The sequence below is a fragment of the Megascapheus bottae genome, chromosome Y (assembly GCF_031878675.1).
Source record: "Megascapheus bottae isolate mThoBot1 chromosome Y, mThoBot2.hap1, whole genome shotgun sequence".
Lineage (NCBI taxonomy): Eukaryota > Metazoa > Chordata > Mammalia > Rodentia > Geomyidae > Megascapheus > Megascapheus bottae.
The window spans coordinates 6,830,656-6,855,682 of record NC_143548.1 but is presented as its reverse complement, the minus strand read 5'-3'; the positions used below and the strand labels follow the sequence as shown (position 1 = coordinate 6,855,682).

Genomic DNA, 25,027 nt, shown 5'->3' with positions numbered 1-25,027 from the left:
TGGGCACCAACATGTCCTCTCGGGAATTTGCTCTTCCCTCCGTGGAATCACAGCTGTCCAGGGAACCTAGCTCCCGAACCCTTGGACTTCTTTCTGCCAGCCCAACAACTGCCTGCCGCCAAGCGCTTATCAACATCCACTTCACTGGTCTCCATCATCACTGGGTAAGTGGACTGGGAATCCCCAGGGTGATGTATCCCCATTTGCAGTGCTGTCTTTCCTATTCATGCTCATAGACCTGGTACCAGGCCACTGCTGAGCCTTAAGGCCTCAGACCTAAGAACCAGGTTTGGGGTCTGAGACACAGGGGTCAGCTGATGATCTCACTGCTCTTTCTCACCATTCCTCCCTAAGGCCAAGTATATTCGGTGATAGCCGATCTAGTAGACCTTAGCCTAAAATCCCACCTGATTCACCCCGGGTGCATTGCTGGCATGCTGGTGCATTGGTGGTGCATATGCTCTCTCCACTTAAGGAAGCATGGCCAAGCTATGATCTACAAAAAACCTCTAAATGGCTGAATGACAGCACCTTTGATCCCATAATTCTCTGGTATTTACTTATATGATGAGTGATTGAGATAGTGGGATCAGGTACAGTAGCTTTCTACTCCTACCGGGCCTATCCGGAACTCTTATCTCTCGAAATCTCTCTCTCCAACTGACCAGCAGATCAAGCAACAGCACTCAAAACCTCTGCCTTAAACCTATGATCTCCTCCCCCAGGCCTCAGCCACAGCAGCTGCCTGCAAAGCCTGTTCCTCTCCACTAACCGTTCAGCCCCTCTCCCGACACACTTCTCAGAAGAGGCAGGGTGGTTGCAAACTCTTCCTCCTCCCTTCTCTTCCCCTATTGCTCCAGTCACTCCCAGCTCAGGGATTGCCTCCACCCTCAACCTCACCTGGGCTTCCCAGCCAGGGCCACTACGGTGGCTCTTCCCCCCCACTACAAAGCTCGCCTTGCCTCTCTACAAGTACCCTGCCTTACTCCCCCTCCACTCCCAACATCACCTCCCTCCAGCTCCTCCTGCTCCTCAGGTCACTCCATGTGAAACACTTAAGACAATTCAGGATTCCCGCTCCCACTGTGCCCATATATTTGGGCAAAACACTGCCCCTCTGCCTCACATTCCAGCCAACCTCTCACACTCCCGCTCCCCCACTAAATTCCTTCTTATTGGATAGCTTTGTCCAGCTGTTCAAACATTCACTTTTAGTACCACATCTTCCACTTTCCTAACTCCTTCTCTCCCAGTTCTTTCTACAGGCTTTGGGATTAACACAGAAAAGGAGATAAAGCATACCTGCCAGTGGATTTTCTGCAACCCCAATACTCTTCTACCAGACCTATTTCTCTTTTTACTCCATGCAGTTGTTAGCTTTCTAATAGTGATGGTCTCAGCAGGTGTGCTGCTGGGGGACAGAAAGCCCAACAGGGAAGGTTATGTCCCCCTGTGAATTTCCACGGCCCTGTAACCTTTCTGTCACTCTGACATCCAGCTTGCCGATGCCATCCAAAATCTTTTTGGAGTCACTCAAAATTCCTCCAGAAGCAAGTCCCTGTCTCTCCGTCCTGTTTTATGGTTTCCTAAAAGCTAAAAACACCCTTCTCCAATTAAAAGTAGTTGATATACAAAGATGCCTTGTTAACACCAACAAGCACTGATGTAAAATCCACATGTCACTCTTTATGTCCATCTAACATATACCTGACTTGCCAGCAAAATACCGACCGACCGACTGACCGACCTGCAAAGACCAGTGTACTCAAAATATGCAACCCGGAAAATCCTAGATTTTGTAGAAATTTGCAGGCAACCCAACAAGAAGTCTGGCAATCCATCCCCTGCATACTGGAAGATGCTACTTCAGCCTCACCCAGATCCAGGCCATATCTTCTGCCTGGACCACTGTGACTTCCTCCACTGTGGTAAAAATGAATCCCTGTCTGCCCCCATCACACACAACGAAAGCCTGCTGATAAAAGACACAAATCAACTCAGATCCACTAAGGCCAGGACCTTTACATCATCTGGACACTTACCCTCTTAACCTCTATTCATTTATATTCTCTTTCACCTGTTGATATGTTAATACACACAAGTTAGATCAAGACAGGTATATGAACAGATACACTTTGGTAAATATCAAAGTCTGCCAAATATGCCAAGTAGCAAACCGTGCCAAGTTTGGACTTGTGGCACAGTGCTGGTATTCATAACTCTAGCAGTAAAAACGGTCATTCTAAGTCAAATCTTGTCTAAGAGTTAACTCAAGACTAAAAAACAAAAATCCTAAAACCCTAAATCAGGTGAGCTAGGTGAGCTCTATTCCTACTGAGCTCTATTCCTCCTTGTTGCTCCAGTTCAAAGCCAGCCTGGGCAGAGGAAAATCTGTCCAAACTCCATTTCCCAACTATCCAGCAAAGAGCCAGGGTGGAAGCAGTTCTCAAGATCTCCCACCAGCCAAAGACTGAAAGTGGCACTGTGAGTCAGAGTGGTAGAGTGCTAGCCAGGAGCAGAAGTGCTTGTGAGTACTGCTCAGGCCTTGAGTTCTAACCCCTATAAGTGCCAACTGGGACGAGTTTTCCCAGTAGCCAAGTCCTGAACTCCCCAGACCAGCCCTGGTGATGAGGAACCGTGGAGTAGAGTAAGGAAGTAATGTCACATTCTAAATGGAGTCACTTTACACCTGCCCTCTCAAACTAATCAGAGCTGAGAGACCAGAAATAGTTGCTAACTAATCTCGTCCAGCCCTATCCTCTGACTGGTTGCTCCGAGCCAGGCCACTATAATCCCCCTATCCACCGGGTCTAAAACTCCACTGGGACTGGGTAACATTATGTCCCCTTGCCCTCCTACACCTCCAAGCACTTTCAAAAAAACCTCTCAACTTATCCCCTCACCCCACCTCCCACCTGTCCTCAGCCATCTCCTGGCAGCTCTCTGGGAATATGTGAGTTCTAGAATCCCTTCCCAGAAAAGACTGCCATGGCTCCTTTTGAGACAGGGGACTTAGTATATTTAACCTCAACTCACCCTACCTCCTCCACCTCTTCAGGAGGACTACAGCTTAAGTGAAGAAAACCTCATGAGATCTTTCTAACCACTCCACAGCAGTCAAATTAAAGGATGCAACAGCCTGGTTCACATTATCCAAATTTGGGCCTACAAAGCAGGCAATTCCCACAGGACCTGTCAACAGTTCTCCTGAAAGGGACTGCAGACACATCTCCTCAAGGGGATCATAGCATATCTGCTCTCGCTCCTACCCCAGAGGACAACCATCCACCAACCAATAAACAAAACTCCTCTACACCAATAAACAAAACTGACGGGCGCTTAGCAAATATTACCGAAAAAAACAAGGGAGCACACCCACATAAACAAAATCATAGATGAGAATGAAAATTACCAAGATCCAGAGCACCATAAGGGGATGCTTTCCAAACCTTTATGCCAACAAATTTAGGAATCTAGAAGAGATGGATGAATTTCTAGCCAATATTAACATACTGAAATTGAACCAAGAAGACCTAAACCTACTAAACAGACCTATTTCAAGAATTGAAATAGAAATCATAAGAAGAGACCTCCCGTCCAAGAAAAGCACAGGAGGACTTGATGGACCTGAATTCTCTAAGGCCTTCAAAGCAGAGTTCACACCAAAACTCTTCCAACTCTTCAATGAAATTGAAAGTGAAGGCTCTTTGCCAAACTCATTCTACAAAGCCAGTGTTAGACTCCCACTGCCCAAAACCAGACAGGGACTCATCAAAGAAAGAGAACTGTAGACCCATTTCTTTGACGACATTGATGTAAAACTTTTCAACAAAATACTGGCCAATTGGCTTCAGCAACTCATCAAAAAAATTATACACTATGATCAAACAAGATTGATGACAGCATGCAAAGCTGGTTCAATATATGCAAGTCAATTACTATAATCCATCCCATCAGCAGAAGCAAGGACAAGAATCACATGATTATGTCAATAGATGCAGAAAAAACATTTGACCAGCTCCAACAGAGCTTCAGGCTCTGTAGAAACTAGGGATCCATGGAACATTTCTCAGTATAATAAAGGCTGTGTATGACAAATCCACAGCTAGCCTTATGCTTAATGGCCAAAAGCTAAAGTCATTTCCTATAAATTCAGGAATGTGACAGAAATGCCTACGCTCTCCACTCCTCTTTAATGTAGTGAGTAATAAGGCTAGAAGCAAACATAAAGGGGATCCAAACAGGGAAACTTTCTCTCTTTGCAAATGACATGACTGTATATTTAAAGAACCTTACAGAGCCCCCACTCCCAAGTAGCTTGAGCTGATTCAAAACTTTGGCAAAGTAGCAGGGTAAAAATTTAACCCTCAAAACTCAACTGCTTTCCAGTATGCCAACAATGAGAAGAGTGAGGAGGAAATGAGGAAAGCAACTCCCTTTGCAGTAGCCTCAAAGAAAATAAAATACTTATGAATTAACTAAGGAGTATAAATGACCTTTATGATGAAAACTTTTAAAACCTGAAAAAGGAAGTCAAGGCATATGGAATAATAAAAGAACCTGTATAACAAAAACAATCCTTAGCCGAAAGAACAGTGCTGGAGAAATATCAATACCAAAGTTCAGTCAGAGCTATAGCAACCAAAACAGCTTGGCATGAGAACAGGCCTGAGGAACAATGGAGTAGAACTGAAGACCCAGAAATCCACCCACAGCCCTATGGCCACCTAATCTTTGACAACAGAGCAAAAAGAACAGGATGGAAGAAAGACAGCCACTTCAACAAATGGTGCTGGCAGAATTGGTTACGCACAGGTAGAAAACTAACGTTGGATCCTTCTATGTCAACCAGTACCAGAATTAATTCCAAATGGATCAAAGACTCTTGAAGCAAAAGCAGATACTATAAAAAACAAACAAACAAAAATTCAGGAATCCCGGTTGGCTGTGGGCTGGCCTCGGCAAGTGGTGACGGAACAGAGACCTGAAAACCTGGAATGACGGTAGAGGACACCACTGCAGTGAGGTCTTAAGAGAATGACAGAGCGGGAGAAAGTATAGTCGGGAGTAAAAATAATGGGACTAGATAATATCTGCAGGCTTTATGTGCCGGCCCTTGAGGGACACTCCAATTCTGTGGATTGAGGAAAGGGCAGGGACAGCTTGAAAGCGTCCTACAGTTTACTGAGGAAGTGTGTAAATCGAAATGAGCTGTTTGGTGAGAATATTCATCTGAGTTCTTGTTTTTGTGTTAAGTGTATCTGATTGAGTCCAATTTTCTTGTTATGAGTCAATGTCTGGTTTTGTTTGAGAGCCTTTGTAGGTAGGTTAGGATGGCCTCTGCCTGCCGGCTATCAGGGAATGGAGATCTCCATAGCGGAGGTGCCCCCTGAGTTCAGGGCCCCATGGTTTTTCCATTACTCTGATAGTTTAAGGCCAGGCATGCCACCAGAAGCTTAGCAATTACTTAAAGTCTTTGCTTCTCTGTCTTGTTCTTGTTGCATGTTTTTCCTTGGGTGTCCTTGTGGTGTGTGTTTGTGTGTGTGTGTGTGTGTGTGTGTGTGTGTGTGTGTGTGTGTGTGCTTGTGCGCACATCTTTGTTATCTATTCAAATATATCTGGGAAGTAAAAGTTTTGGTCACACCTGGGGTAGGTATCAAGCCTGGTGTGGCCCCCTCCCACTCCAGTGCAGTTCAGGCGAGCTGAGGTCAGACAAAGCAGCTGCAGGCTTAGTCTAGTTTTCCTTTGCCTAACAACTGCTGAAGTGAGTCTGGAGACAACTGGTGGCAGGACACAGACTTCAGTCTTAGTTCCCCTATGTTTAAGACTCCCACTCAGCTTTCATCTGCAAAAAAAAAGTGTGACATCAGGAACAAGCTCTGGAAAAATAAATTTCAGCTAAGTTGCCTTGTTAGAAAGTTTTGTTTTAAAACTTGGTTGCCACCTGCAAGAGTAACATTGGAAAAAAAACTTCTCTTGACACTAAAATGTATGGCTGATATTAATGTTGTGTGCTTTAAGATCTTTTAGTATGAATGGGTGTGAGTGGGTGTGAGTGAACATGTTAAATTCTCAGTATGCTGTATAAAGTAATGGGTGAATTTATACTTGAAACACAAAGGCAATTGGGTAAATCTAAGTTTAAACTTCAAGAAAAGTATTAGGTTCAAATGTTTCTAATGTCTCAAAGGATTATTGCATTACTTTAAAGAGGAACTGGTTAAGAGTATTTTTCTAAAGATCCTGAAATCTGCATGTTAAAAACCTGGTATTGTAATGCATTGAGCCCTTTACAATGTAAACATTGTATCCTGTTTAGCACAGAGGAGCTAAGTTTGGAATTTGGAATTTATTACCTTGAGTTAAAGTTCGGAGACAAGTGGCAGAAATTTAAATGTGAATTTGGGTATCAATCAATATCAGAAACTTTGCCTGTCTGTCTTTTAAAGTTGTTTAGGTAATCAAATCCAAAAGAAAGGACCTGAAAACTTAGGATAGTCCTGTGAGCCTATCTTGGGGGTTAGAGGTGAAGTGGCAAAAGTGCAGCTCTGGATTCCCCATGGTGGGACAGGTCCTAGGGAGAGTCCATGCATGGTGAAAAAGTAAGCTGGCAGAAAGGCTGTTCATCTATACCTCGTCAGATGGGAACAGTGGTCCATCTTCATCCTGTCTCTTTTTCCTTGCAGACTGACACTGGAAATCTGATGGTAAAATGTGGGTAATGTGATTAGCATTTCTTGAACTGCCCCTTAAAGTATATTAAATTGGGAAAAGGGTTTTAAAAGAAATGTATAAAGATTTATCTTCTCATGATTGGGTTTCATTCTACTTTACAATTAAATGTATTTTAGAAAAAGAAGGAAACGCAAGTCTGGACTTTTGGTGCACTGATGTCTGTAATTCTTGCATTAGGCAAAAACTGTTATTTGAGTTTAAACTGTTATTGGAATTCTAAGCAGTAACTAACCAATACAAATAAATAATAAATAAATAAATAAATAAATATAAAAAATAAAAGAGACAGAAAGAAGGGAAAGTAGGACTACCAAAATGATTGCTCCATTGCTATTTCAGTTTGGTCTTTTAAGTTTATAACAATTTCCAGCAGACCCATGGAGGAGGACAGCAGATCCTGATGGCCCAAGTTCCAAGTAAGATCATGCTTAGAACTATTTCTGTGGTGACCACCTTGTGGCTTTAATTGGAGTAATGTGGCCTTATGAAGGACTCATTGATCTAAAAACTGCAGTTCTGAGTCAGCCTGGACACAGCAAAGTCCCTGTGAAACTGTGGCATCTAATCTAGCAGCAGAGTGCGAGTGAGGCAGAGTTGCATTGGAGCTTATAGTGGCAGAGTGCTAGCCTTGACCTGGAGAGCTGAAGGACAGCACCCAGGCCCTGAGTTCAAGTCCAGCAACCAACGAAGTGAAAGCCTATTCCTGTGTAACACATTCCTGGGAAAAAAGCAATGAAGCATCCACATGCAGAAAGCCTCTGCTTGGATGGCAGAGATGGTGTCAGATCCTGGAGCCAGTTGTGCTTCGCCACTTAAAATTACTCAGAGCTGGGAGGTTTTTTTCCTGCGCCATCAAGCAAACTGATCAGAAAAACTGCAGAGCCAAATTGAAAGAGAAAAAGATGTTTTGAAGGGTTTGGATCCCGAATTTAGTGGAGACACAAGTTTCCTTATCCTTCCCCAACCTCCCCGAAAAAAAACCTGAAGAATACCATTTTTTTTCTTTTTTTCTTTTTTTTTCATTTTCTACCCTTTTTCATTTGTATTTTATGTTTTTTTTAATGTTATGATTGTTTTCTTCCCCCTCCCCCTTTCCTTCTGTCATTGTGATCGTTCCTAGAAACATGGTGACAGCACTGGGTACAGACTGAATACAAAGGCATTTATATTGATAGTCACCTCCTTTTTAATCTGTTGGTTCCCAACCTTAGTATTTCTTGTCTAAGAACTCACAATTGTGTTGGATCTCCCCCCACCATTTTTCTTGTTTTTCTTTTTCTTTTTTTATTTTTACTCTTGAAAATTTTTATGATTGAATTCTCCTATATATACCTTCCTCTTTCCTCTATATATCCTCCTTATAACTTTTCTTATTTTCAGGTTTTATCTTATTTTTTCTAAATTTTGCACTCAACTATTTTACCTTTCCCCCTAAATCTTGTCTAGTATTAATCTTCCTCCCATTTTCAAATGGGCAGAACAAGAAACTCAAGAAAAATGGCAAACCAAAGAATAGCATCTCCCACCCAATATAAACAGGCAATGGCAAAACTAGAGGAGAGTCCTGTAAATGCTATACAAATGCAATTGATAAACATGATTAATGAAAAGTGTGAAAACATACAGAAAGAGATACAGAAGGAAGCCATACTTAAACAAGATGAAACCATAAACAAGGTGATATGTGAATGAGAGGAAGCCATAAAGAGGCCATAATGAAGGATTTACAAAGAAAAATGGATGAATTCATAGAACCCACAAACAGAAAGGTGACCAAACTCCAACAAATATCCAAAGAGAACAAAGCTGCTGAGCTAACCACTCAAATGGAAATCAAGGAGTTAAAGAAGTCCGTACATGATCGAAAACAAGAAGTCCGTACATGATCGAAAACAGCATATTGTTCCATCACCGATGGGTCACTGAAGAAATCAGAACAGAAATTCAACAATTTATATTCAACAGTCATACAATAGAACAAAACCTAGATACTTCAGGCCATATAGAATGACACTAAATGAAAGGACCTCTAGAATATAGAAAGAAAACCCATATAATGCGTGATTGTTGTTTTTAATGTATATGTTATTTCTCATCTCTTTTGCTCTCTTGCTTATTTCATATTGTTACAATATTTCACCTTATTATCTGATATATTTTATGTGCTTAATTGGTTATTTGAAATAAGAGAGGGGAGCGAGGAAATCAAGATGAGTGGGGGGAGGGAGGAGGGAAATGGGGACCATAACATGAGAGAGGGTATTAATATTTGTGAAGTAATGTGTCTTCTATCTGGTTAATATAATGTAACCATTCTATTAATTACAATTCAATTATATGATGCCGGGGCCAACCGGCAGCAAACCAGGGTTCGCAGATTGGGGTTCCTGAAATAGGGGACAAGGACTAGGAAGAAAAAGAAGAGAGACAGACACACCGGGTCCGGGATGTCCGCAGTCCAGGCAAAGACTGCCTAGACTGCCGCGTTTATTTTCCCCTCCCCCTTCTTCCCTCCTCCTCTCCCAGGGAACCTCCAGGTGTTACATTCATATGGTAATTCTCAGGTCATTTACATAGAATAGGGCCAGAAAGCAATAAGACAATATAGCCATCGTCTGATGCAAGTCAAGGTACAGTTTGATTCCACTCTGGCTCCCAACATGTCCCCCGTTTTTTATTTTAAAAGAAACACAAGTGCAATTTTTACTCTTTTCTATACCCCTAATTTATCCTGTCACATTTTCCAAAAATGACTTTGGTCCCTTGGTCCAACGGGGATTTGATGGGCGGAGATTCAACTTCCGTGACTTCTTCAAGCTGACTCAGGGGCGCCGTCTCCACGCTTGACCAGGGACCTTAAGAAGCCTAGCCTGTTTTATCAAGGGGTTGCAAGGATTAGACACCAGGAACAACAATCTACTCCAAACTAGAAATCATACTTGACATTCAACAACTGCACAAACCATCCTTGGCCACAACAGCACAGCCTACCTAGCACCCATTTGCAAAGGCTTTTTCTTGATTGTCTGGGGAACTAAATTTCTGCAACCTTAACAAATGCTTCAGTTGTCAGATCTAAACAGATTAATAGAGACACAAGCTTCAGATCCACAAACTTTTCCTGAATTTGTGGCTGGTGTCAAAAATAAAAAAATTCGCTCAATTAGGACTTTAAACTACCCACTATCACAGAAGATTGACAAGTTCCTGCCCAGTTATGAAAGGCACGGGCATTAGTAAGGCATGCTTACAAACTATTCTATGACCTCCCGGCTCTGATTAATTTGAATGGCCAAGCACAAGTGACTCTAAGATCTGACACCAACTCTGCCATCCAAGCAGAGGCTTTCCTGTCCCGGTAGTGTCTCTCCACACAGGGATAAACATCCCATTGGCATTTCACTTTGTTGGTTGCTGGATTTGAACTCAGGGTCTGGGCGCTGTCTCTCAGCTCTCCAGCTCAAGGCTAGCGCCCTGCCACTGTGAGTCCCGAGCTTGGTGCTTGAGTGCTTCCCCCCAGCTTTTCAGCTCAGAGCTAGCACTCTGCCACTTCGAGCTCCAAAGCAACTCTGTCCCAGCATCCTGCTGGCAGATTAGACACCACAGTCTCACAGGGACTTTGCTTTGCCCGGGCAGGCTCAAAACTGTGGCTTTCAGATCAATGAGTCTACAAAAGGCCACTTTACTCCAATTAGAAGCAACAAGGTGGTCAATACAGAAATAGTCTCTAAGCATGATCTTACCTGGAACTTGGTGAGGGCCAAACTTACATCTGAATGAGGATCTGCTGTCCTTCTCCATGGGCCTTCTGGAGATTGCTATAAAGTAACTTACAAGAGTAAGCTGAAATAGCAATTAAGCAATTACTTTGGTAGTCCTAATTTTCCTTTTTTCTCTTTCTTTAAACATTTAAGACAATTTCACTTTCAAATATTGTTTAGAAACCCATTTCCAATGTTCTTAAAACTTTTGCTGATACTGGCTTAAACAATCAACACCTTAGCCTTTATTTGCAATTGAAAAACCTTTAAGGGCACAAAGAACTCCTTCTGCCTTCAGGCCCCCTAGGGCTCAAGTCACTCCTCTTGCCTTTTAGAAAAGGGCTTTTTTTTTTTTTTTTTGCAGTTTAGATTACTGTCTTAAACTCCAACAACAATTTAAACTCAAATAACAGTTTTTCCCTAATGCAAGAACTATAGACATCAGTGCACCAAAAGTCTAGGTCTGGACTTAGTTTCCTCTCTTTTTTTTTTTTTTTTTTAAATACACCCAATAGCATGGAGATAAACCTTTAAACATTCCTTTAAAATACTAATCACATTATCCACATTTTACCATCAGATTTGCAAGAAAAGACAGACAGGCAAAATTTCTGACGTTAATGAACAATTTCACATTTAAATCTCTAATACATGTTTCCAAACTTTAACTTAAAGTAGTAAATCCCAAATTCCCTAACATCTCTGTGCTAAACAGGATACGATGTTTACAATGTAAACAGTTGTATGCCTTGCAATAAAATGCAGATTTCAGGATCTAGAAAAATATTTACCAGTTTTTCTTTAAGACAATGCAATAATCCTTTGAGACATAGGAAACATTCAAACCTACTAATTTTCTTGAAGTTTAGACTTAGATTTACCCAATTGCTTTTGTGTTTCAAATGAGCTCAACCATTGTTTTATACAGCATGCTGACAATTTAACCTTGAACATGTTCACTCACACCCATTCGTACACACATTCATACTCAAAGATCTTAAAGCGCGCAAAATTAATATCGGCCGTTCATTTTCCGGAAATTTTAGTACCATGAGGGTTTTTTTGTTGTTGTTGTTTTTTGTTGTTTTTGTTGTTGTTGTTTTTGCAAAGCTTATTCTTGGAGGTGACAACCAGGTTTTTTGTTGTTGTTGTTGTTTTTGTTTTTAAACAAAGCTTTCTAACAAGGCAACTTAGCTGAAATTTATTCTTCCAGAGTTTGTTTCTGATATCAGACATATTACTTTTTGCAGATGAAAGTTGGGTGGGAGTCTTAAACCTAGGAGAACTAAGACAAGTCTGTGTCCTGTCACCAAGTGTCTCTAGACTGTCACTTCAGCAGGTTGTAGGAAAAAGGAAACTGAACGAAGCCTGCAGCTGCTTTGTCTGGCCTCTGCTCACCTCAGCTGCAGCGGATTGGGAGGGGCCATACCAGGCCCAGAAATGTTCAAATAAATAACAAGGATGTGTGCTTGAGTACGCACAGAAAAACCATAAGGATCCATACTTAGAAATGGTACCAATTTTAAAGACAAAACTGGACAAGGAAAAATATGTAACACGAACAAGACAAACGGAGACTTTTAAATAATCAGACATTGACATATAACAAGAAAATTGGACTCAATCAGATACACTTAACACAAAAAACATGAGCTCAAATGAATGTTTTCACCAAACAGTTATTTTTAGATTTAGACATGTCTTGCTGGTGGGACTCTCAGGTATGCCTTGTTATTGACAAGAAACTCAGAAGGGGAGGGGGGGTCAAGGCGTCCCTTGACCACCCAGGCCTCTGTTTTAGGCCCACAGTGCACCTTTTCAAACAAACAAACAAAAATAAAATAAAATAAAATAAAATAAAACGCTGACATACAAGGGGGTCGGCCGACTTCTACTTACCTCTGGAGGCCTTTGCTTTTCACCTGGGCATCTTTTACAAAAAAGGTTATTAAGAAGAGGGCTGGTAAAGACAAAATAATGTCACATATTAAATTGTGTAGAGTCAATAAATATGTTAAAAGGTCCCTACATAATAGTAAAAGGAGGAGAAACACAGCTCATATGAATGTGTGGAACAAGTGGATCAGTAGCAGTCCCGATTGACATGCACAAATAACTCAGGTCTTTCCCACGTCGCAGGATGCACCACTGGAGGGTTGGGGGTGTAGGCCCAGTGAGTCACTGCTTGGATGGCCACTGTCACTCTCCACGATCCAAACGCAGCGTTCAGGCAGCCAGCGGGCGTCATTTTCTCCTTGTGAAAAAACACATACATGCCCTCGACCCCAGGTTAGAACAGGATCGGGCCCATGCCAAGCACCAGTTAGGGGATCCTTCCATTTTACTAAGGCAAAAGGACGCTGCGCTCTTTTTTCCCAGAATCGCTGAGCAGCAGATAAATTATTTGAATCCAAATTCAAAAAATTTAAAACAAATAAAGCATGATTAAGTATATTCACAGGGGTAGCGGGATATGACTCTCCTTTCTGTATTTTAGCAATTTGATGTTTTAATAATCCATTAGCTCTCTCCACGATGCCTTGACCTTGAGGATTGTAAGGAATGCCTGTAATATGAGTGATATTATAGGAATGGCAGAAGGATTGAAATGCTCGGCTTGCATAGCCAGGGCCATTATCTGTTTTTATTTGCAAGGGAATCCCCATCTCAGCAAAGCATCGAATGCAGTGAGAGATACAATGTTTAGTGGCTTCCCCAGCAAGGGGGGTGGCCAAGATAAAATTAGAATAAGTATCTACAGTAACATGAACATATTTTAATCGGCCAAATGATGGAACATGCGTGACATCCATCTGCCAAATGTGATTAGAAAGCAGTCCTCGTGGATTTATGCCTAAATGGGGGGCTGGTGAAAAAGGGACACAGTTGGAGCAAGTCCTAACTATTTGCCGCGCGGCTTCTCTAGATAATTTAAACTGTCGGCGCAAGGCTCGACTGTTTTGATGATGGATGGCATGTGACTGCTTAGCAAGTTCAACCTGAGTTAAGTAAACTCTGGTGGCGGAGTCAGTAACTGCATTGCCCTCACTTAAAGGGCCAGGAAGATTAGTGTGAGCTTGAACAAAGCCAAAAAAACAGGGGTGGTTGCGAGAACAAAGCAAAGTTTGTATTTGGCGAAATTGGGTCTGAATATTGGAGTTAGTAGTTCCAATAAAGGGAACAGTTTCTATGACTTGAAGAGCACGAATTACATATTGACTGTCTGAGTATAAGTTAAAGGGCTCGTCTTGTAACAGGACGAGTGCTTGTAAAACAGCCTCTAATTCCACCTCTTGGGCGGAGGAAAAACCTGTAACCCAAGATTGAGTTTTCCCATTAATGGTCAGAGCAGCCGTTCCATTTGAGGATCCATCTGTAAATACCAAAGCGGCAGAAGATAAAGGCGAGGCCTGTACTATGGAAGGAAATAGAAACGTATGACACGCAGCAAATTGGAGAAGTTTGTTAGACGGGTAGTGATGCAAAATTTTTCCCGTATAATTGGCCCAAGCAATGGCCCAAGAATCGCAATGGGCGAATAGCCAATCTTGTTGTTGTAAATTATATGGGACACAGATAAAATGAGGTTCCTGACCTAAATATTTACGGGAATCCACTCGGCACATGTGTATCAGATTAGCTACCAATTCGTAGTAGGGGGTCAGCACTTTGCCGGGTGTTGATGGTAGATAAAGCCATAAAAGTGGGCCATCCTGCCACAATACAGCAGTTGGGGAGTGAGAAGTAGCTAAAATATAAACTCCCCATGGTTTAGAATAGTCACAATAGGTCACTTGTTGCTGGGAAATTGCCTTTTCTACAATTTGGATGGCCCTCCTGGCGTCAGGATTTAATTCACGCAAGGATGTAGGGTTGGTATCTCCTTTTAAGAGATCAAAAAGGGGTTTTAACTCTCCTGTGGAGAGCTTTAGATAAGGCCGAAGCCAATTTATATCTCCTAAGAATTGCTGAAAATCATGAAGAGTTCTTAAGTGTGAAGTTTTTAATTGTATTTTTTGGCTTTTAAAATAGTGTGGGCCTAATATATGGCCTAGATATGTAAAAGGGGGGTGTTCCTGAACCTTTTCAGCTGCTATTATAAGGCCAAAGAGGCTCAGATCTTGCTTTAGTTGTCCAAAGGCTTGTCGTACGACGATAGGGTCAGAACAAGCCAACAAGATGTCATCCATATAATGAACAATATAAACAGAAGAAAATTTTTCACGAGTGGAAGAAATGGCTCTAGCTACAAAACTTTGACATAAAGTTGGGCTATTTGCCATGCCCTGTGGGAGCACAAGCCAGTGATATCGCTTCATGGGGTCTTTAAAATTAACAGAGGGGACACTGAAGGCAAAGCGCTTACAGTCTTGAGGCACCAGGGGTATAGTATAGAAACAATCCTTCAAATCTATAATAATCTTATAAGTATCCTTTGGGATTGCCATGGGTGAAGGCAAGCCAGGCTGTAGGGCCCCCATCAGTTCCATTGTGGCATTTATTTTTCTCAAATCCTGTAACAGCCTCCATTTACCTGACTTTTTCTTTATAACAAAAATTGGAGAATTCCATGGAGAGTTAGAAGGGGCCACATGCCCCAAGTCCAGCTGTTCCTGTACTAGCTGCTGTACTGCAATGATCTTTTCTAGTGAAAGAGGCCACTGTTCAACCCATACCGGTTGTTCAGAGAGCCAATTTATGGGATCAGCATGAGGGGGAGGGCAAACGACAGCTCCCGTCAAGGGATACCCCAATCCTTGTCTCGTAGGGTGAGACTGGGGTTGGAGTGGCTCTAGCTCCCCCTGTGCTTCTCGGCCTAGCCCCCTAAAGGGGAGGAGGCCTTGATCAAGTAACTGCTTAGTGACCGCAGCACTAGGACTAAACATATACACTCCCATTTTTTCCATGATATCACGACCCCATAAATTAATTGGCAGATGATCCAAGACAAATGGCTGAAAATGACCAGAGTGCCCTTCCTCATCTCTCCAAACAAGGATCGCACTGCTCTGCTGTGGGTCAGTTGCTTGCCCAACCCCCTGTAGGGAAGTCATAGAGGTTGTCAGGGGCCATTGGGCTGGCCAATGTTTTTTAGATATCACAGACACATCTGCTCCAGTGTCTAATATTCCTTTAAAGGGCTTTTCTTGTATAAATATAGTCATCTCAGGCCTCTCTTGTTTTATGCTTTGTACCCAATAGATATCAGAAGATCTAAATCCTCTCTGTCCACATGGGGAATTAGCAGTCTCCCCGGGAGGTAAAGGCACAAGTATTAATTGTGCTAATTTTTGACCGGCTGGGATCGATACCACGTGTTTCAGGGCAGAGGCCATAACTTTGATTTCTCCAGTAAAATCCTGGTCAATTTTGCCAGGTGTAATCTGTATCCCTTTAAGGGCTGAGCTACTTCGCCCTAACAGCAATCCAGCCACTCCCAGGGGAAGGGGGCCGAAGACCCCCGTGGGGAGAGCTTGTGTCCCCATCTCTGGGGTCAATACTGAGCAGGTGGAGGAACAGAGGTCCAATCCTGCACTTCCTGGGGTGGCACGGAGGAGGCCGGAGACTGATCTTGGGGGTTTGTTAGAAGATGCACTTGTGGCCGAGAAGAGGGAGGGACTGCCCCATGGTTTTGCGGGACCAGGGGCTGGCCCCTCCTCCAGTTTCCCGAAAGCGGGCGGCCATTGCGATTTGTTCTTGACCTGCAATCTTTAGCCCAGTGCTTCCCTTTACCACAGCGTGGACATGTGCCAGGTGATTTTTCTCTCTTTTGCCTGGCCTGGCGTGGGCATTGCGTCATCCAATGTCCTATTTGTCCACAAGAGAAGCAACGCCCTGGGGGTCTAGCATCCCGAGAATGCCGCTGACCTCTATATTTTAGAGACTCACTAACAGCCTTTCCTTGAGGAGCGGCGGCTAAAGTAAGGCCTTGTACATGGGAGGGTCCAATATCAGCACACAGTGAAATAAAGTCCGTGATTCCTCCCTTATTCCTATGGGGTCTGATAGCTGCCTGACAGGCGGCGTTGGCATTTTCATAGGCTATGTGTCTAACTATAATCTCCCTTGCATTCTCATCTTGTACTAGGCGGTCTGCAGTCTCCATTAATCGAGACAAAAATTCTAGATAAGGCTCATTTGGTCCCTGTTTAACTTCTACTAGATTTTTTGTACGATTGGAATTGCGTAACTTTTTCCAAGCCTCTCTCGCCGCAGCATTTATTTGTAAATAGGCCTCCTTTGCATAACCCAATTGATCTTTGGTGTTTTTATAGGTTCCCTCTCCTAACAACTGATCAACAGTGTAAGGCAGGTTCTTAGACCTATTTGTTTCAATTTTAGCCCGACACTGTGCAGTGAACTCTGTCTCCCATAATAAGTACTCTCCCGCACTAAGGCATGCTCTGGCAAGCCGCTTCCAGTCATTTGGGCATGCAATACCAGCACATGCGGCCTCCAATATTACTTGAGTAAAAGGGGCAGTTGGCCCATATTGGGAGCAGGCATTTTTTAAATCCTGTAATAGTTTAACAGGAACAGGTTGATGGTATACTTGTTCATCATGATCAACTAAACTAGGGAAGCATCGAGGCCCTGAAATACCTTCCCTCTCTCTAGCAGCCTGAGTCAGGTTTAATTGCGATGCACTGTGCCTGGTTGTAGTGCCTGTTAAAAGGGGCTTGTTGCTAGGGCCTTTAGGCTTGCCTAAAGGTTGAGAAAGTGATTGAGGCCGTAAGGCTGCAGCCGGAGGCGGTGGGTGTGAGGGGTAAGGTTTAGAATCAGACACCATAGTGGCCTGAGGGTCATATTTCTTTCCTACTTCTGGGGGGGCTCTCTGCTCTGTCCCCATTTTCGATAGAAAATGTAGGATTTCTTCTAACTTCTTCTCCATCGTAGCCATTCGGCCCTCCATTGACTCATCATAACTTTCCTCCTTGATATTCAAACCTGAATTCTGATACTCAATATCTACTGGTTGTTGTTCCCTTTTCAAGATCTCACTTAGACTCTCTTGGGCTGCGGCATATGGCTCAGCCTCAGGTTCTTCAGAAGGGTCCTTTAACTCATAAAGTTCCCTTAATTCAAGATTAAGTTCAGCATTTTCATGTAGAGGATCTATGTATTCACTTACTAAACTCCATACAGTAGCAGCCTCTATTGGGGTCTTCTCGGGGCCATATACATCATAATAATCTAGAATTCTTTTTCCTATCCGCTGCCAGGCTTTTTGGAATTCCTCCTCTATAGACCTCGGGCATGCCTCCTTAAGAAACTGTAGGAAGCTCTGAAGCACCCCCTCTTCCACCCACGTTCCGTGGGCTTCAAATAGGCCTGTTAAGATCGGTAGAAATAACCCATGGCTATTAGCTTGACCCATAATTTTTACTCCTGACTATACTCTCTTAATAGTCCTACGATGTGTTACTCACCACAGGGAGGGGTCCTTCACCTCCGTCCCAGATTTTCAGGGTCCCTGTTCGGGCGCCAGATGCCGGGGCCAACCGGCAGCAAACCAGGGTTCGCAGATTGGGGTTCCTGAAATAGGGGACAAGGACTAGGAAGAAAAAGAAGAGAGACAGACACACCGGGTCCGGGATGTCCGCAGTCCAGGCAAAGACTGCCTAGACTGCCGCGTTTATTTTCCCCTCCCCCTTCTTCCCTCCTCCTCTCCCAGGGAACCTCCAGGTGTTACATTCATATGGTAATTCTCAGGTCATTTACATAGAATAGGGCCAGAAAGCAATAAGACAATATAGCCATCGTCTGATGCAAGTCAAGGTACAGTTTGATTCCACTCTGGCTCCCAACAATATGAGAAAAATATGTGAGTAAAAACAGAAACAACCATCCCAATAAATCATGGGTCAAAGACTTTTTTCTTTTTACCATTAATATTTTTCATATTTTTATTATTATTAATAGAAGGGTTACATGATATTTGCCAGGTGGTAGGTTCATTAATTCACATACATTGATACCCATTCACATGTCCTGATCCCCATTTTCCTCCATCAGAAAGAACGACATTACCCCATACGTAAGGAATTGGAAAGACATAGAAAAAAGTCATAGTAAGTGAAGTAAGCCAGACCCAAAGACACATAGGCTCCATGGTTTCCTTCCTTTGGAACAATCAGGACACATGAAGTATACACTTAATATACAGGGGATCACAATAGCACAAAAGCTATGTACACATTGCCGCATGGAATGAGGCTAAGTTTAATGTACTCCAGGATAAGGAAAAAAACAGGATGCTTATCTTAGTGACTGTTGTTTTCAATCACTAAATTGTTGCATCATGTGAAGTTATTTCTTTTCTCTTTTGTTTCCCCTTATGCTTTATCTCATGTTGTTACTATATCCAACTTTGGTACCTGCTATCTGTATATAAGTATATTTGTTTATTTGAAAAAGGGAAGGTAAGGGATGAATGGGAGGGAGAGAAAATGGGAGAAAAACATAGGAAGGGGTAACAATGTTCAAGAAGTAATGTACCCACTACCTGATGAATGTAAATGTAACCCCTCTACATATCACAATAAAATATAATAAAAACTAAAAATGAACTATTGTCTTAATAATAAATATTTCCCTAAGGTATTTTGCCCACAGCTCTACTTCTGGCATTTTTGGGGGACAAATGGAGATAAGTTTCTCCATGCCATAACCCTCAGATCTTAGCTCCTGAACAGCTAGCATTACAGATATGTGCACACCCCTCTAGATACTCTTACTTAAACAAGTTAAGCTTATAGAGATGCCTTGTACCAAAAGCCATACATGTTGCTACAAAAAGAAAGCATCCAAAATGGGTTTCAAACATAAACAAATTGAGTAACTAAGTCTGAACAATACCAAATTTACAATTTATGAACAAGTATCAAAACATGCCCTTAACTTTAAACAGAGGACAATCTTATGTTAAATATTGTTTTGTTGGTGGACGCTGGTGGCCCATGCCTGGAATCCTAGGTATTCAGGAGGCTGAGATCTGAGGATTGGTTCAAAGCCAGGCTGGACGGGAATTCAAGAAGACTCTTATCTGCTATTAACCACCAGAAATTGGAACTTGAGCAGTGACTCAACATGGCAGAGAACTAGCTTTGATCAAAAGTGCTCCATGATCAAATATACACATATGTATGCATGTATGTATGTATGTATGAATGTTATTCAGGAAAATGTTTTTCTTATAGATAAAATTGTATAAAAGTCTACTTACATAATCTAGGTCTTCATCATCATCACCAATATCATCAAACTGGACTTCATCATCCTCTCCAGGACCAAATGTGTCAGATTCATTGATTTTAGCTATAAAAAACAATACATCCTTTATATAAGCAAAGTATTTTTAAAACTGCCCACTTTAGAAAATGGATCTGTATGTATATATACATAATTCTGTGTATATATATATATATATATATGTGTGTGTATACACACACAGACACACATACACACAAGTGTGTATATATTTTACTGGTTTTCCCTACAGAAATATCCATGAGGGACATGAAGTGTTAAATCAGTAGAGGAATACAAAGCAGCTCAAAATTGTTTGACATTCTAGGTGCCATCTCCAGCAGGACAAAACAAAACAAGTACCTCAAAAAAACTCCTATATAGAACAATGTCAAGACCATATGAACTTCATTTCCTACAAAAATAAGCACTCATCTAGGGGATACTGGCTCATACCTGTAATCCTGGAATACTCAGGAGCCTGAGATCTGAGGATCACAGTTCACTGTCAGCCAGAAAGTCTCTCATTCTCTTATCTTTATTTAACCACACAAAAAAGCAGGCAGTCAAGCAGTAGAGTTCAAGCAGTAGAGTATTAGCCCTGAGCACAACAACTAGGCTCTGAGTTCAAGCCCTTAGGACAGGCAGGAAGAGAGACAGTAAGACACATGACACATACAGAGAAGTGTACATATGCAAAAAATATTAAGATCCTATTTCAAAAGAAAAGTTTGAGATCTGATACTAAGGGTTCATTCTTGTATTCCTAGGCTGGGAGATTACAGTGGATAGCAGCTCAAAACCAACTCAAGCAAAAGAAGTTCATAACACTATAGTTCCAATGAACTAGTAAAACAAGGCTAGATAGGCAAGACTTAAATAGCAGAGCACCAGCTGTGAGCAAGCAAGCTCATTATGAGGCACCAAAATTTGTGGCTTCAACTGCTAGCCACAAGAAACCACCCAGATGCATGGCTCACAACTGCAATCTATTTGCTATTTGCTGACAGAAAGTTATTTAGTTATTTAGGCTCACATCTGTAATCTCATTTATTTGTTGACAGAAAGAATCATGGTTCAAATCCAACCTAGGGAAATAGTTGGCAAATCTCAATTCAACTAACAAACTGATGTAGCTGTGCATGCCATTTGTCTCATCTTACAAGAGAATCAACAGGTAGAAGGATCTCGGTATTAGTTTAGTCTCTGGTTAAAAAAATGTTAACAGCTTTCCTGAAAAAAAAATACTCACTGGAGATTTCACTCAAGTGGTAGAGTACCTTTCTAGGAACCTAGAGGTACTAGGTGCAAATCCCAATAGTACCAACTGGAACAGAAGAGGAAAAGCCTTCTCTCTGCTTATTTGCAACACAACACACAGTCAGACAGCCAGACACGTGTACACGTACATATTTATATACTATATACCTATTTTATTACAATTATGTATATGTATTACATACATATTATATACATTAATATATTGTAATGCATATATTATTCCCTATATATTATAGATAATTTATGTATGTTACCTTGTATATCATAGACTATGTATACGTATATTATTCCCTTGATACATAAACATTAGGAGCTAACAAACTCACAAATTCCTCCACAAATATTGTTTATGAGGGCTGGGGAGTAGTGCCACATGCGTATAAGTCTACTCAGGAGACAAGAGATCTGAGAATCACAGTTTGAAGACAGCCCAGGCAGGGATGTTCATCTGATCCCTGATCCTATAAACTACTCAATAAATGGAAATGAATCTGTGGCTTAATGGGTAGAATGCTAGCCTGGAGAAAAAAACCTCATTGGTAGAGTCCAAACTTTGAACTCAAAGCCCAGGACTGGCTCGAAACAAACAAACAAAAACAAAAAGGAAAAAAAAAAGTTTGCAGGCAAGTCCTACTATTCCTTTCTAATATACTGGCAATGTAAACAGACATAATTTTATCACAACATGTTCACCTAAGCCCTTACACACAATAACAACACATAACATTGTAAAAGAAGAATGGAAAATTACCATGTTCTGGAAGTTCTCCATATGCCTTCAGATTTCTAGCTTCATCAGCATTATACTTTAAAATTACATCAGCTTTGTTACCCTTAGGAATAAATAAACAGTCTTGAAGGTGCTTATAACAAATATTACCAGTTGACAGGCCTTAATATAAAGCTAGATAGCTAACCAGCCTAATCCTAGCTACTCAGGAAGCTGAGATCTGAGGATTGCCAGTGAAGGCCAGCCCAGGCACTGAAGCCCCATGAGACTTATCACCAATAAACCACTGGAAAACTGGAAGTGGCACTGTGGCTCAAGGGATAGGACAGAGGTTTGAGCTGAAGAGCGTAAGGACAGTGGCCAGGACCAGAGTTCAAGCCCCATGACTGAAAAAAAATTCTCTGGGTTTAAATTCTCTGGAAAGAAGTATGTTACGTACTTATGATAAGTCATAACATGGAAAGGATTTCTGCACTTTCAATCTTCACAAAAGCAAAACAGAAAAAGCTTCACATTTGATTTTATTTAACGCTGTTTGTTGTCTGGAAGGCTGCAAAACAGCAGTGTAGTTTTTTGGTCAAACCAACCTTTGAAAACTGACTGGAGACAACTCAAACAGTGCACAACACCAAGTTCAAGGGTGTTTTACTGCTTCCTTATTTGCTTTGAAGTCTGTGAGTATAAGTGTGTTTTTGCCCTGCCTCCTGTTTTGAATCCAGCAAACAGCTACAGAATGGTCTTAAAATGCACTGGTCCTTTGCCCTATGTTCTGTCATTCTCAGGATACGGAAAGGTTCACAAGAAAGGAAAATTGTTAGGAAAGTAGAAGAGTCACTTTGGGAATTACGGCCAACAACAGGAAAAATTTCAGCCACTAGAATGGTATCTACAAGGAGTAAGAAACTGGATCTACCACATTTTAATAACGTTATAATTTAAAAAATTAGGGGCTGGGGGTTTGGCCTAGTGGTAGGGTGCTTGCCTAGCATGCACGAGACCTGAGTTTGATTCTGTGGTACCACATACATAGATTAAAAACCCAGAAGTGGAGCTGAGACTGAAGTGGTAGACCTCTAGCCGTGGGAAAGTCCAAGGACAGTGCTCAGGCCCTGAGCTTGAGCCCAGGACTGGCAAAAACTTCAGAAAGAACTAGAGTAAATGTATTAAAAAATGTTAAGAAATGTTAAGATGTTGATGAGACTGCTGTGTCCATAAGTGGAAACTACCAACAAAATATATTTCTATTGTTTTTTTGTTGTTGTTTAAAAGGGGGAATTGTAGGGTCAGGAGTTTAGCCTAGTGGTAGAATGCTTGCGTAGCGTGCACCAAGACCCAGGAGCAATTCCACAGTACATAGAAAAAAGCCAGAAATGGTGCTGTGGCTCCAGTGGTAGAGCTCTAGCCTTGAGAAATTCCAAGGACAGTGCTCAGGCCCTGAGATTAAGACAAAAGACTGGCAAAAACAAAAAAAACAAACAAAACAAAAAACCTAGGGGGTGGGGTTGAGTTGGAGAGTTAAAAAATTCTGCGGGGATACTGATTTGAATATTTTGTTTTCAATGACAATTATAATTGGACAAATGATCAAAAGTAATAAAGGAATTGGGCCTTTAAACCAAGAGGAGATAACAAACATCTACAGACTATTCTACTGAGCAATAGCAAAACAAAACTGCTACTTCTAGTAGTGATGCTTTCTTATATAGTTGTACTTTTTTTTAACTGGGAAAAATCAAATACACTTTTATTTTTGCCAGTCCTGGCCTTGGGCTCAGGCCCTGAGCACTTTCCTTGGACTTTCTCAAGGCTAGTACTCCACCATTTGAGCCTCAGCACCACTTATGTCTTTTTTCTACGTATGTGATACCAAGGAATCCAACCCGGGCCTTTGCATGCTAGGCAAGCAATCTACCACTGGGCCAAACTCCCGGCCCTCAAATATACTTTTTAAGTTTGAAACTTATAGAGGACTCTGCCATTTATTTTAGTAGACATTTTCAATTTATAGCAAACAGTTAATAGTTTGCATGCATGTCTCAATGTTCACTAACACACTGTAACATTTTTATCATTTTACTGCTTTGTGTAGTCATGAACCATGTTCCTATCCCCACACTTGTGATTTACTCAACTGTGAATAGTTCCCAGATTTGGATTTCTAAACCCAGTCAATAATGAGCCTGAGCCAGTGAAATGCTCTCTGTGTATACCAGCAGTTACTCAGGAGATTGAAGCAAGAAGATCATTATAGTCTACAAGTCAAAGCACACAGTGGGCCACATCCTGAGATCCCCATTAAACCTAACAGTTTGTTCATATCCTAGGACTGGCACCAAAAGAAAAAAAAAACGGATAGAACATGACTTGGGCCTTTAGTGAAACAGAAGTTTAAGGTGTGTATGTATTCAAAGATCAATAAAAATTCATTTTTAAAACACTACCAAAAAAGAAGACAAAAAGCTCATGTTATAAAGAGAAAGTAGGGAGGTGAATATGATCAGCATAAATACTTGTACAAATGGAAATGTCCCAATGAAACCTCCCACATATAATCAATATGCACTAATAACATTGCAAAGCAGTGAGAAAGACCAACTTGTCTGTAAAATTAATCCACTCATTGAAATCATCACCATAAACTGCCATTTTCATTTTAGAGAAGGTAATTTAAACAACAGTAAAGACAACACATATGATAACAGCCAACACCAATCTTTTATCAATGACTGATGCTTAACACAGAACTTTCAAATAAATGATGATATTTATCTGGACCTACTAGTGATTATTTACTGCATGTACTATTTAAAAGTTTCCCACAAAAACACGCGTGGGTGAATAGCCACTTTGGAAACCCATGTGGATAAAAATAATCCTGTGTCTTCAAATTCAACTAGCTCCTAATAAATATCGGCATGAGGAGAAGGGACAGGGCCTGGAATTGATCACAGATGCTAACTCTGTTACTAAGTAATAGAGACACAGGAATTTTTACCTGATACTCTCGCAGACCAACCAGTATAATGTCTGAGGCATTTATCCAAACCTGTAAAAGACAATTTATTGCATATTATCACAAATAATAAATAGCAGTGTTAGATATACCACTCATTATTATTCGCCTATTTTGGGCAAAGTACCCATTAACAACTGGAAGATGAAAAGGTGATGCAGGAAGCCAACACAACCAGGACCACAAGTTCAAGTCCACCTTTGGTCATACAGCACTTTCCTGTTACAAAGAGACATTGTTTTTCACACAGTATATAAC

General features: G+C 41.5%; 1 pseudogene; it reads right to left on the bottom strand.

Moving 5' to 3' along the window:
- Positions 1-1,396: 1,396 nt before the first annotated feature.
- LOC150040255 (eukaryotic translation initiation factor 1A-like) overlaps positions 1,397-25,027 on the bottom strand; it is a 31,748-nt pseudogene continuing 8,117 nt past the window's right edge.